This window comes from Bactrocera oleae, chromosome 3 (genome assembly GCF_042242935.1).
Source record: "Bactrocera oleae isolate idBacOlea1 chromosome 3, idBacOlea1, whole genome shotgun sequence".
NCBI lineage: Eukaryota > Metazoa > Arthropoda > Insecta > Diptera > Tephritidae > Bactrocera > Bactrocera oleae.
In genome coordinates this window covers 68,376,735-68,390,237 of record NC_091537.1, presented here as the reverse complement: position 1 = coordinate 68,390,237, position 13,503 = coordinate 68,376,735, and the positions used below count along the sequence as shown (strand labels likewise).

General features: G+C 34.8%; 1 protein-coding gene across 3 annotated transcripts in view; it reads left to right on the top strand.

Annotated features, from left to right (window-relative positions):
- The window catches only part of CdGAPr (GTPase-activating protein CdGAPr), a 191,633-nt gene that overhangs the window by 28,012 nt on the left and 150,118 nt on the right, over window positions 1–13,503 (top strand). The window contains exon 1 of one of the 3 annotated variants that reach the window (XM_070106785.1): window positions 6,886–6,972. The exons of the other annotated variants lie outside the window; for them this stretch is intronic. The gene's annotated coding sequence lies outside the window, so the exon portion shown is untranslated. Of the gene's footprint in view, window positions 1–6,885; window positions 6,973–13,503 lie in introns of those variants that run through there. 3 annotated transcript variants of the gene reach the window in all.

The window sequence follows — 13,503 nt, the reverse complement described above, 5'->3', positions numbered from 1 at the left end:
CTGCGAATATGCAAAAAATTTTCTTTGAAAACTTTCAAAAATACACAAAATCGATCGAATATATATATCACGATTTGTTAGAATCATGTAAACAACACAGATTTGGCATACATTAGATCCGTCAACAGCTAAGCCGCAGGCCGACGTGTACGTGTGCGGCCCATGGCTCATTGCCTTCTTATTTCTTTCCAATTGATTTTTTATTACTATTTATGCATTGTATATGCTTTCTTTGCAATTTCTTCGTTCATAAAAAAATCGTTAATGCTAACAATTTGCTGAAATTCCGAATGTAAAATGGGGAGCAAAACCATTTGAATTTGATTTGATTTTCGCTTTGAAGTAGTTTTTAATAGCTTTTATTTCATTTTCTTTATTTAATTATTGAATTTTATTTCATATATTTGCTTTCTTTAGTCCAAACAACTTAAAATACCAATTTTTTTTACATAAATGAGCTACCATGAAAGGAGGTTCTATGTAGCTAGAATAACCCCGGATTTATATCCGGTCAAAACTTTCAACTCGGTAGAATTTCTAGAAATTATTTGGGAAATCTGAAAAGAAAGAAAAGTTTTTTTTCGAAATTATTTTAAAATAATACCTATTTATTAAAATTATTTAAAAGATAAATATATATAAATAGAATAAAAGGGCTTCGATTGCTCATGACAATCAAAAATTTTATGAGTATATAATCGATTTCTGCAGAAATAAAAGTAAACTTCTAGCCTGCTCCTTTTTTCTCTTTTTGGTTGACATAAGGACTCTTCTAAATTGCAGTAAAAATCGTGCTAGCATGAGTAAACATACTTGATATCCAGAATGTTATTGCTTCTGATATTTTGTAACCCTCAGTTGTATTGTATTGTATAGTCATTTTCTTAATCATTCTTGAAACTCAAAATTTCAGTTTTTAAGCTACAAGTATTGAAAAGAACTTATTTTTAGGCATTAACAATTCCAAATACTTTGAATTTCTTTATAGTCTTAACGCATTTTGCTCCTTTATGGCCTCTATTCAACGTGGAGATTGACGAATAGAACAAACAGTATTGGCAGGAATAATAAAGGAATAACGGCTGAAAGCGATAATATAAAGAATTGTATTTATTTGCCAGTCCGGGTCAAATTCGATGCACATGTTGGTACTTGTATTGTGGTTAAATAATAGGCATGTTTTATTTGAACAGCGCGTTAAACTATTACATTGGTTTGTCAAAACCTTTCTTAGCTTGTATATTCAACAAGATGCATTCTCAGTTCCTCATTTTTTCATTCACATTTTTTTTTGTTGCAGAAAAAAGTAGTTGGCTAACCCTAAGTGGTGCGTTCGAGCTATGGATAAAATTATCCGAAGAGAGGAGTTCTTTGCCTACTGAGAGAGCTCAAGATCTCGTGGCTTTTCTTGGCAGTACTGAAAGTTTATAAGATACTGAATAGATGACAAGCAAAACAACGAACTACCACTAAGAATCCCGCAGAAATAAATTGCGAACTCAGTGGGTTATTTGTGAGATCAGATGTTTTAGTGACTTTTACGTGTGTTTCTAATCTTTATTTAAAGAGATTTAATATAGTTTTAGTTTTTAGAAAGAGCGGGTGTTTCGTCGCAGAGTATTATTTTGCTTAGCAGTACCAATTGATTTCAGAATAAATTATCAAAAGATATTTGTTTATTGAGAAAAAAAAAGTAAGGGTCCCTGTTTAGGTTATTTAAAAAAAGTCAGGGTTTTGAAATATTAAAATTTTTTTATATTGACCTTAAAAGTTAATTTTGAAAATCCTCTATGAATAAAATATACATGTACATATATTTAGGCCTCATATAGGGTATCTAGCTGGTTAAACTAATTTTAATTATGTATATTTTACTGTAAGATGGAAACCGAAAAATATCCAAGAAATACATTAAAAAATCTCAAAACTTATTTTTATGCGTTTTATTTGGCAACGGTTTAGCTATTAGCTTATCACGGTCAAATAAAACACGCCTAATGTTGTTTATTCGAAAAGCCACCGATTTATCAAACTGCCCTCATAATTGATAAGTGAAACTGCTTAAGATAAACCAAAACGTCGTCATGCCTAAGAAAGTGAGAGTGTCTGAACATATACATACATGTATGTATCTACATATTTTCTGATTACCAAAATGTCGTTGTTGTTTTTGTTATTGTTGTCACTACACCATTGTTGTAATGCATTTGGTGCATTTGTCAATTTGCCAAAAGTCAAAGCAACCAAACAGCAAATACAAATTTCTTCAACTTTCACTTTCACTTGGAAACAAAAAATTGCACAAAGTACATACATACATACAAACAAACATACGAATATAATATATAAAAAGTACATTTGTGAGTATGCGTCGCTGCAGCAATTTATATTTCTATATCAAAATAGTTTATTTTTTGTATTACGGCTTTTATCGGCGTCAATATATATTATATATGGTATATTTTCCTACACAAATAACTATATAAGTGTGTACGAGTATAAGGCGTGCAATTACCGTTAGGCGCCGTTAGTGTATTAGATGGTGTGACGTGTCGAATCATTTAACTTCAATGCATTTCATTAGCGTTCGCAAGCGCTTGCGACAGCGGCGGCGGCCGCGACTGCATTAACAACGGTTGTTGCCATTGTAATGGTTGCTCTTTATGCAGAGCTGTTGTCAGCTTAACAACAACAAATTACAATAATCAAAATAATAAAATGAAAAAGTGGCAATGAATGAAGCCGACGACAACCGACTGCTAGCAAATAAATTACATGTAGACATCGTCGCATGAATGTGTGTATACGTACACATACTATATACAATATTTACAACTATGTAGAAGTACATACGTACATTCGTATGAATATGAAAGACATACTTTTTAATTAGCTTATTTTTATTATTTTTACCTTTAATTTCTTTATAGACACCAACATACGCACTCAGCAGCAGATGTGCATTAGTGTGTTACAAAAAATTTGGAAAAAACTAGAAAAAAAATTAATACCCTTTACAGGTGCATTTTTAATAGCATAGGAACGAATAAAGAGATCTTTATCTTGTTTTTGAGCGGTCAATTTGTATGGCAGCTATATGCTATAGAGCTTCGATCTGAACTGAATATATCGGAGATTGTAACATCGTTTTGAATAATAATCTGTGCCAAATTTCGTGTCAAATAAACAAGTGTTCAAAGACTTGTTAGGTCAGGTGTATGGCAGATATATGCTATAGTTGCCCGATCCAAACAATTTCTTCGGAGATTGTTGCATTTTCTTACATAATAATCGAATTATTTCAAGCAGAAATCTTTGCGGTCAGGAAAGTTGCTGAGATAGCCAACAACGCAGGAAATGTGAAGAATATCAATATCTATATACGTCGATGGTCAAGCGGCTATTAAAGCAATAATCTCACATCGTATATCGTCAGAGAATGTATCTTAAGAAGCAGGGAGGCAGTAAATATAGTGGCTGCCGGAAAGCGGCTGCATATATACTGGGTTCCAGGCCACAAGGGCGTTCCGCGAAACGAAATAGACTGGCATGAGTTCCATTCACTTGACTATCGAACCAGCTCAGTAAATACGCACGTTGTTAAAAACGACACACAACGAAATTTCCAAAAGGGCTTACAGACGGATCAGGGTGAGATAGAATACCTTAGGCAGTTCAGGATAAACAAATTAATTTGAGTTCCTAAACTTGACCGCTACTTAGTTAATACTATGATGTCGTGGGGCTTTAAAGTTTGTGTAGTTTTAAAGAAAAACATTCTTAATTAAAAAATCGACTTTTTTTAAAATCAAAAATCGATACCACTAATAAGTTACCACCGCGGCGATACACCTAGTATATACACCTTCGATCTAATAGAAAGTTCATTTAGCTGTTCTGCTAATTTTAATATCTCAGTATTCAATATTCAAATTACCATTTTTTTAAAATTGTTACAAACAACAATTATGTAACAAAAACTGCTATAATCTCAATGTAACATAATGCGGGATTATTTTTACTTTCATTTTTCATTTAATATCCGATTACGATATTATTATGATCGAGGGTATCACAGAGAAAATTTGCCGCCAAGTGGAAATCTTTTAGTTGATTATTTAAGAAGCACCCTAATACGTACATTTAGGAACATATATTAATATCTATACTTACCACTAGTATACCTGATTTACGCTGTGGCCAAGAGAAAATAGGTAAATAGGTATGGTGGACGTGAGAGCGTTTTGATGATGACGCTGCAGCTCTAACACCCATGTTTTATTATGACCCGCGGCTCAGTGCGGCTGTGCTTAATTGAAAGTAAAATATTACATGTATCTACCGTATGTTTGTATGCTGAATGATATGTGATATTTAGATAGCTAAATTTTCCAAAACGCTGCGTATATATGTATATACCATGTATCAATTAAGTGAAGAGAAGACGTTAGAGAAAAAATTTGAATGAATCTGAGCTTATATGATATTTATTGTTATGTATAATTAAAGGTTTGGCGATTTTTAAAAATACCTTGAAAGATTCTACACGAAATAATATTGGACTTAAGATTTCTGCTCTAATGATCTCCTTAAGATTCTCTTCTTTGCAATCTTATTTTCCTGAGATTAGTTCACCAAGCTAAAAGCTAGTCAAACCGTACATTGGCTCATTTCCGCTCTACTGAGCTTCAGTGCTGCCGCGTTGTAAATTCGCGCATCGAAGGAAAAGTGGTGGAGCAGGGCGTCAACGTCTTAGCGAGCGCAAAGCTGACGAATGGGAGAAATAAGCTTCAAAACTGGGTGCGTACATTTTTATACGAAATCGCACAGAGTGGAAGTTGACCGAAGCCGAGCGTAAAGCTGATCAATGCGAGAAAGTGTTTTTCGGTGCCGACTCGCGTTGAAACGGCGCATATATTATATATTTTAAAAAAATTTGCAGACAATGTCTTAAATCTTCGTACAAATTGGAATATTCGTCAAATTCATCCCGTTTTGTATTTATAAATTTTTTCCATACTTTTTTTTTAATAGTTAATACAGAGCTGGAAGCGAAATACTTTTTATCTGAGAAATCCATTTCTTCTCTTTTCACTTGCATAATATTACCAGATTAAAAAGCAAATAGTTTAAGTTAATTTTAATAGCATAGAACGCGTGGAATTCAGAGCTGAATCCCGCGTTCACTCTGCGGTACCTAAAATCGATCAGCGCTGATCGGAATCAGCTTTTCACTCGGCTCGGTTACCAGCGTCCACTCTGTAGGCACCTTTATGCACGGCCACCACCTACAAATCGCATTGGTGCATACAAAACGCGAGAACAAATAAAGTCGGTTGCTTGGGACAAAAATATGAAGCAAAATTCACTGATGAAAAGGGAGCCCGAATCCAGTAATATTGAATGTCATCTGCAAAAGAATATATGTATGTATGTATGTACATATATAAAATACACACTTTCGAGCTTGTGTTTGCTTTGTTGAGCCGATGTTATTTTTGTTTTCGATTTTTTTTTCTTAAAAAAATTTAAATATTAAAAGGAAGTCTGAACATTTGGCTAGCACGTTTATCGTCGACCAAAATAGTGACATATCGGTGAGTTTGAACCATTGAGAGAGTGCGAGAAAAGTAGAAGACAAAGAGCAAGTGAAAAGAAGAAAGGTCATAGCACGACTGCGTTCAGTTCTTCTTAATGGCTAAGTTTAAAATAATCTTGTTCGTATGATTAAGCCAGCGTGAATGTGAATGCAGCCATTAAAGCTATTTTGACTGTGACTACTTCTTTGCGCGAGAGAGTTTTCTGTCGGTTCTGTATGCCAGCTGCAAAATTCCTATTTGTAAGTAAAATTCGACGATTTCCATTATTTTTCTCAGTATTTTCGACAATTGACCCTACAGAGCGTGGCATATTTAATATCAAAATGGTATCGACACGAAATATAAGACCATAAAACTATTGACATTTCAGCCACTCAGCTTGCGTTTTCATCCTTATGGAACAAAAACTGTAAAATATGGCGCATTTTCTCTTTACTGGTGTCCAACTTTGACGTGTGTTAGCAAAGCGAGATACAGATTACTATGGTAAAGCCATTTATTGAAAAAATAAAACCAAGTTTACAGGAGAAAGAAAAAACGAACAACGAAAATAATGCAATTGAGGACGTTATAAAGAATTTCGGTTATAACTTGGTTATACAATATGATGCAATGAATAGTCATCAATAAAACTCAATTTCGAAATTTTTGATGATATATTGTTTTGAATTTTAGGTGACGATATGTTGTACCTATGTGCTCGTATATGGGAGCTGTGGTAATTTGTGGATTTCACACATATTCGGTATTAATCTATTGGTACACAACTTTAGGCAGTATTATTCGTTCAGTCAATTTTGCTAAGCAATACGGTTAAAACCTACCGAAAGTTTGATATTCTTATATTATGTACATACATATGTACTTTTATATGAAAGGAAGTATTGATCCGATCTTATCCATTTTTGGCAAATGAACACTATCATCAGAAAAATACCCTCTCTAAAATTTTCGCTAAAATTATAAGCTCTTTAAATTATATGGTATTTGGAAACCCGATACGGAAAGCCGAGATTCGGAAAAATACCGTCAATTATTTTGTGCGTGTGATTATTGTGATCAATTTATTTTATTTATTCAATTGCATTAAATTATATTAGATCTAAAGTATATTTGCCTTAAATATTTTTTATCGTATTATATAATAATTCTTATTCTGTCTTTTCAGGTAATTAACTTACGACACAACGAAATTTCAGCCTTCGCAGTGATCAACGGTAAATCTATTTATAAGAATCTAACAAAAGATGAATGATAAGCTGTAATAAATCTCGATATTAAAACTTACAACGCATTTAGAAATTCAAACTAACGCGATCCACTCAGCTTGTAACAGTACACGATGTCGCGAGCGGTTGTGCGCAAGCGAAATGTAAGAAAAAAAGTCAAAAATATTAATAATAGCCAAATGTCAAGTGCTAACGCATGACTTGGGGGAAATATCAAGTCAAATGCTAAGCCGCTAATGTATTGCAGTTAAAATGAACTTCTTCTAATTGTTTATTGTTGTTTATTTAACTTCATTTGGTGCGAATAAGTTTTGACACCAACTTTTCTGCTTTTTCTTTCTCATATCTTTGAGAATTTCGTTATGACGGTTGGCGCTTGAGATGAAAGCATAACTTTTGCGTGCAACTAAATTTAATGTTTGAATGTTTATTTAATTGTTTGTTGTTTACCTTTAACGATTTTCAGTTTACTTCCTTTTTAATGCTTAGCGAAATACTTTCTTTGTTTACGCCGAAATGGGTACAATAACACCAAAGCCAAAGGTTAAAGTTGTTGGGTCATTAACTTCGCTGACGGTGTTTGGGGGTTAAGTTTGCACAAAAATAATAAAAAACAAGTAAGGAAGAGCTAAGTATGGATATAACCGAACATTTTATACTCTCGCAAAGTCAAATGGTATGGATCTTGCCGCCTTGTTCTTGTTGACCAATATTTTCGGTAAAAAGTAAATTATAGGCACTGGGGTCCACATATTCAGTACCTAGGGGCTTGAACAGTTTTGGTTCAATTTAGATAATTTTTGGTCACAAGGTGTCATACTTTAAACGTATTATTCACGCAAAGTTTTATGCCGATATAATCATTGTTGCTTGATTTGCATACTGGAAAGTGAAAAAAATCAGATGGAACGTAAAATGATGTTAAATGGGAAATAGGCGTGGGTGTAATCCGATTTCTTCTATTTTCGTACTATAACATAGAAATATGAGAAGAATATTATGTACCGAATTTGGATGAAATCGGTTAAGCAGATTCCAAGATATGGGTTTTCACTTAAAAGTGGGCGGTGCCACGCCCACTATCTAATTTTGAACGTGGTTCCTATAAAATCATCTTATACCATCCCAGAGATAAAATTTAATGTCTCTGGCTTGTTTAGTGCTTGATTTATCGTGCTTTTAGTGGTTTTTAACAGTACCGTTATATGGGGAGTGAGCGGGGTTGTCACCCGATTTCACCCATTTTCACACCGTCGATAGAGATGCTAAAAAAAATTTGTTATCAGTGAATTTTGTTATTATAGCTTCAGTGGTATATGAAATATGCACATTAAACTTATTAGGGGGCGGGACCACGCCCACTTAAAAAAAATTTTAACTGCAGATTCCCCACCTAAAGTGATAAATAAGAGACTTGTATCTTGTTGTGGATCTTAGTTATGGCAATTTATTTGTTTTTGATTACTTTCGTTTTGTGCGCGTAGCAGTGGTCCGTTTACGCCCATCTGCAATACGAACCGTCTTACGGTACCAAGAAACATGTGTACTAAGTTTCATAAATTTCTAAATTTTTACTCAAGTTACAGCTTGCACAGACGGACGGGCAGACGGACAGACAGTCACCCAGATTTCAACTCGTCTCTTCATCCTGATCATTTATATATATATAACCCTATATCTAACTCGATTAGTTTTAGGTGATACAAACAACCGTTAGGTGAACAAAACTATTATACTCTGTAGCAACAAGTTGCGAGAGTATAGCAAAAGCAAAAACAAAATTTACATGAAGAAAATTACGCACATTGAACTAAGCGGTGACAATGACACGCACATACGAACATATGCATTCGGATGTGTGTGTTTGGCAAGCTTTCCGTGTTTCAGTGGAATTTTACTATAAGCTATAAGCGTTTTTAAGTTTTTTTCTTCAAGTGTGTGTTACGAAGCTTAATAGCGGCACACCCATTATCGCTGCTGTGGGGTTGATAGCCTTTTTCACACACACACTACGTTCCAATTTTTATATTAGCTGGCTTTCATAATATTTTGCGTTTTCCTAGTGAATTCGTATGTGAGTACAGTTATGTGCACAAAAAAGTGCAGAAAAATCAGGTGGCACCAGGTGAGGTTAATCTCACTCTTTTGGACGGTACTTTATATGTGCAAACACTGCAACGAGTACTATAATAATAGTACTACAAAACAAAATATGTTCACGTATAACGCCAATAAAAAGAAATTCACTGTTTTTCCAATATATACTTTATTGATCTGTATCTCTCGTCGTATAAGTGAGACTAGGTTACGTTAAATCACATCAGGAAGATAAGGGTTTCTATAAAAAAACGTCCCCCACAATTTTGTGATTGCTTGACTTGGTAATGTTTGGGACGCCTCAAAAGTGCGCACCAGCCATTTTTTAAAAAACAAACGCAAACCAGGCGGCTGAAAATATGAATAGTATTTATGGTTCAGATACCGTAACAGCCAATAACACGCAACTTTTGTTTCGTTAATTCCGTTCCGTTATTTTGATATCAAAGCTGCACCACGCTCTGGAAGGCCAAATGTGTAAAATATCGTAAAAGTAACAAAAATCGTTGAGTTCGATCGTCATGAATGCACTGTTTGGATTGCTCATCAGCTAAACATTGTCTATAAAACCGTTTGGGACCTTTTAAATAAGAATGGACACAAAAAGAAGCGTCAAGACGAGTTAACGCAAAAAACAAAACGTATGAATCGAATTTCCATATGCGAATCGTTGTTGAATCGCAATCATAAAGTAAAGTTAAAGGAAAGTTTTGTTATGTGTCAAAGCGGTCAGCTTTGACCAATAGTAAAGGAACTGGGTTCCATCAGGTCAACGCCAGGGTACACACATCGGTAGTGACTCGCTAGAAGCTCTAAAAGCTTGGTTGGGATGTTCTTTTGCATCGACTTTATAGTTCAATGGAACTCTCACCCAGGACTGATCTGGGTGTAAGTTCCGACTTCTCTTCTCTTCGCATGGTCTCCTTCTTGTCATCATTTTGTTGCTGTTGTTGAGGTATGCCAGGGTTGTAATGGAAGTTGCGATATTATCCCATCAGCCATTTTTGATGGGTGTCACTCCATTATATTCAGGTTGTGGAATACCGCAATCACTAGCCCGGTGATCGAACAAAACCTAAAAAGAACTAATTCTACTCATTGTTCAATTTAAAAGCTAAGGTCGAGTCCAGGAATTGAATACCGTGAATGCCGAAGGTCATTAGCGTTATCCAGGTTGCAGCACCATCTCAAAGGGGACCTGCACAAACATTATTAGTTCACCGAAATAACAGCCCTTAGTAAAATAAAATCCCAGTAAATTCGGAAAGCGTAGAACTGACTGTTGTGAGAATTGTATTTTGATAAAATAAGAGTCCCCGAATAACTATAATCCCCTCTAAGCTCATGTCCTCTCAAACCAACTAATTTTATACTTCTTTTTTTCCACCCAACATACCGTCTAAACAGCTCTTTTCATTCGCCTCTTGTTAGATGACGTTGGCTATTTTTTACCATATATGTAGAGTTAAAAAAACTGTTATAAGTAACTGGGAAACTAGTACCGAATTATTTATTATAGTACTTTAATTAGAGGTGAATTCTATGAACTCGAGAACATATTAACTTGAATTATGACCTATGTATCTATGTCCGGCCTTACCAAAGAAATATTTAGAGATAAAATGAAGAATGAGCAAATTAGGAAATATACACCCATTCAAATAGTAAATACAGCAAATTATTTGTATTACCATGGAAAGAAATAAGAACAATTGAAGAACAAGATAGTAAATTAAGTTATAAATTATCCTTCTAAATATTTGCGATGAATAACCTCCCAATGATATTGATATGAATTACATTCTTAAAAGCAAAGATATTGTTTTCTTTAATTTATTCTTTAACATCGAAGTCTATTCTAGAAGAATATAGTTATGCTTCAAGGGTGCTTTGGGAATTGTTCATTTGAGAGCCGTCTAAAATAAGATGGGAAAGAAAAACCTCTAGTAACAGTTTTCCTGTGGATCATCTTCTGTTAGACCTTCACTGGTCAAGAACAGCAACAGAATTTCTATTAAGAACCCTCATTCGGAAATGGTTAGTTTAGATTAGGTCGTAGGCACCAAAATTTGACGCAGGATCACACTTGGACAGCTGTGAACGCTGGTCCTTTGTGATTCCCGAAATCTCCTAAATGTGGATCAGACCCTTATAGATTGAGGAAGCGCTTTGAGCCTACCAAAAATCGCCAGATTCGCCAAAAGTGTGTTTACCGAGATGTTTCAACCTCAATCTGCCAAAAGCTGAACAGTTGCGGAAAAGTGTCTGTATGATTCCCATTTGCCTTCTTCCATACAGCTTTGCTTACAATTTGCGTTCGACAAGATGTGTAGCCCCTCCGGATGTGAGCCTATTGGACAGTGTCCAGTCAGGACGCCAATCGGCGGGTTGGACTTGCTGAGATCAAGTAGTTCTGAGAAAGGGGATGAACACAAATGTGTATGCAAGTAATATATTATGTTGTAACCATAATTAATGTTTGCTCCTTACTGTAGTCACACGCAGTTTATGAAAAATATTGGTCAAGTAGTTGCATGTAAAATACGTTCGCCGTTGTCTCAAGCCATGGCTACAACGCCATATTATGTTACTGTGGCAATATGCTCGTAAGTGGTGAATACGTTGTGGCATGTGGCAATAATAATGCTCGTACGAACATGCGATGAATACTCGTGACATATACTCGTGCTTGTTGATATATACATGTATGTATGTATATGGTATGTGCGTAAGTTGGAGGTGACGACTAGGGCCTGCTAAATACTCGTGTGTACAGACGTTTTAACTTGACAGCTTGACGTGGCAGCAGCGTAAGACGAGCTTTGCTTTCTGCCAACGCAGCGAGTTGTTGGAGGCGATTGTTGTGATATGGTCGTTGCTTTACCTTCGCTTTTAAGTTCAAGAAAACAAAAACAAATCACTACATCAAAATAAAAAAATTAAATTCATGGCAACAACGTTTTGTGTTTGTCCATAACACGTGCGTTGTTCACATGGTCGCATTTTGCATGTGACTGCGGGATGTGCTTCTGGTACGTTAGTGGTCGAAGTATATGAATATGCAAATTTGTGTGTAGAAGCTTTATTTGCCTCTTAAAATATTGAACTAGGTAGTTTAGAGACGGAACAAAAGTCTGGTTTGGAGAACAAACTAGTCCAATATTAGGTTAGGTTAACTTGGTCTGGGAAGCCAAGAAGCCACGAATAGACCTGTTTGGTTCGCATCCTTTATGATGGCAGCCAAAGAAACCTGATAACTAGCTCGAACATAAATATTGTACATATAGAAAAATATATAGGATAAAGAAATATTATTTGTAGGATTGGATCATGGAAGATTTTTATTTAAAGTCACTGGTACTAAATATAAAAAGAGTAGTAGATGACTAAAAACTTAGTATATTCTAACTAACTAAAATCTCATAACGGTCAAGATCCAGCTGAATTTTATCCCTAAAGCTTCCAAAAAAATGCGAACTCTCTTGCTAAAACACTATAAAAGAGTTATAAAGCTGTTCTGACGAGAAATGCTGAATGTCGTCCCAATAAGTACTGTTCCTCAAGGTTTGTCTTACTTTGACCATATGGCCCCACGAGCTTATACTTTGTAACACCTAAAGAACTGCTTAGGTAAGGTATCTCATTTCTGTTTGTTATACATAATCCCCGACTGGTATTAACTGGTCACTCAAAAATATGGTTTGGTCGCCAATTTTGAAGAGTGGCGAATCGAACAACCGGTATAAATACAATCGACTGGCATAATCATATAGAAATAAAATATTTAATGAAGACACTTCATGCTCTCTTGTTTTAAATTTCGCTGGATAACTTTGTTGCTAATTTTTTGAAAAGAAAGCAGTAACAAATTTTGCAAAAATTCTACTTTTCGATCATTTTACGTGATATTAAACACAGTTCTGTCCAAGAAACCCACCTGGTTTCGCATACGTATACACATATCCAGGTATACTTAAGCTTACTGCATGATTTAAGGGTGCAGTTCCTGCTGCCTGCATGTGACGTTTTCAAGGGGTTGTTTCCTTTTATCATAATGTTTTCAAGTATCTTTCATTGCTTAATCGCATTTGCATTTTAGGTTTTAGTTACAGTTAGTGGTAATGTAACATTTTACATGAATATTGTAGTTAACGGGTTCATGTTTACGTTTTAAATAATTAATTCTTTAACTTTAAAATGCAGAGGGCCGGTTTTCTAATATTTAATTCCAAATTACGTGGTGAAGCCCATTTTGAAATCATTAAATCTTTGTGTTTTCCTGATGAATAGAACAATCCTTAGCTGATCGTTTATTTTTTTTTTTGCTTCTATAAAAATTTTCAGATTTTGTTTTTCGGACAAAGGTTTAGGACAGAGAACAGGAATTCGTTTTGAAATATTGTAATACCGCGCAAATAGTTACATCTTCGAAAGAACTTCTAGGAATGTAATTTTTTACTACAAGAACTTGGATGAGAACCGTGTAACTATAACCGAGTTCGAACCTATGATATAAAAAAGTATAATGATTACAAATTCAGTTCTTTTGTTCCTCGACAAACATGTAGATCTCTTAA